The following is a 1,019-nucleotide window of genomic DNA, read 5'->3' on the forward strand; positions in this document are numbered from 1 at the left end:
GTGAATCAAGGCTCCCACCAAAAAGGAGGTTCACTCTGTACATGCTTTCCGTCTTTTAGCCTCCTTACATCAGCACTTGCTGTGCACTGAAAGTGGGGTGCGGTCGTGTTTGTGACTGTATGTTGTTCTGTACTCTTCAAGAAGAGGAGGCTATTACCAGGCTTTGAGGATACATAAATTGTATATTGCTGCTTAGCAAACGAGAGCTAAGAGATAAATCTTATGATGCTCAAGATTAGTGTGCCCAAGAGAGTTCTAGATTCTAAGTACATGCTATAATGTGTTCCGAGGTTGTATTTGATTGCCGAGATGTGCTGCATGTTGAGTGAACTTCACCTGGCTTTCACTATCCCATTGGGATCATTTAGGTACAGTTCTCTAGTCTGTAGCAGTAATGAAGGCAGTGGATTCTCCCTAAGGCTAAAACTAGCTTTTGATTCATGTATTTTTAGGAACTGTGCTAGTGAACATACTGCTGAATAATTTCAGTGTACTGTAATTGATGATACTAGATGATAAAAACTATACCTAAGTGAATTGAGCAGCAGGAGACACAAATCTTTTGTTTTAATAATTTAGTGCATAGAGGATGAGACAAAAGTGGATAGAAAATAATGCAACATTTCATTGTAGAATTATTTGTTAGGGACAGTTATAGTGACTCGAGAAAGTCAATGGTGGAGGAACCATAAAAGCTCTGTGCTCAGGACTGCGGGCAGCTGTGATGGTAGATTATGGATGCAATGAAAGCGCTAACCAACTTCAAGGGAAGGGAGAGAGAACTGTCTCATAAGGTGTTTTTGTTTTTGTTTTTGTTTTGGTGGCTGGCCAGTACAGGGATCGAACCCGGGACTTTGGTGTTCTCAGCACCATGCTCTAACCAACTGAGCTAACTGGCCAGCCCAAGGATTTTTTTTTTAAATAGCTTTATTGAGGTATGCTTTACATACAATAAGCTGTACATATTTAAAGTGTACAATTTGATAAATTTTGATGTATATATACATCTGTAAAGTCAT

At 39.4% G+C, this 1,019-nt stretch overlaps 1 non-coding gene across 1 annotated transcript; it reads right to left on the minus strand.

Annotated features, from left to right (window-relative positions):
* Positions 1-825: 825 nt before the first annotated feature.
* TRNAL-GAG lies at positions 826-899 on the minus strand. Its single transcript has one exon. It is a non-coding gene; the product is annotated as a tRNA-Leu (tRNA).
* Between the last annotated feature and the right edge of the window lie 120 nt (positions 900-1,019).

Source organism: Galeopterus variegatus, unplaced genomic scaffold (assembly GCF_000696425.1).
Source record: "Galeopterus variegatus unplaced genomic scaffold, G_variegatus-3.0.2 Scaffold82303, whole genome shotgun sequence".
NCBI classification, from domain to species: Eukaryota; Metazoa; Chordata; class Mammalia; order Dermoptera; family Cynocephalidae; genus Galeopterus; species Galeopterus variegatus.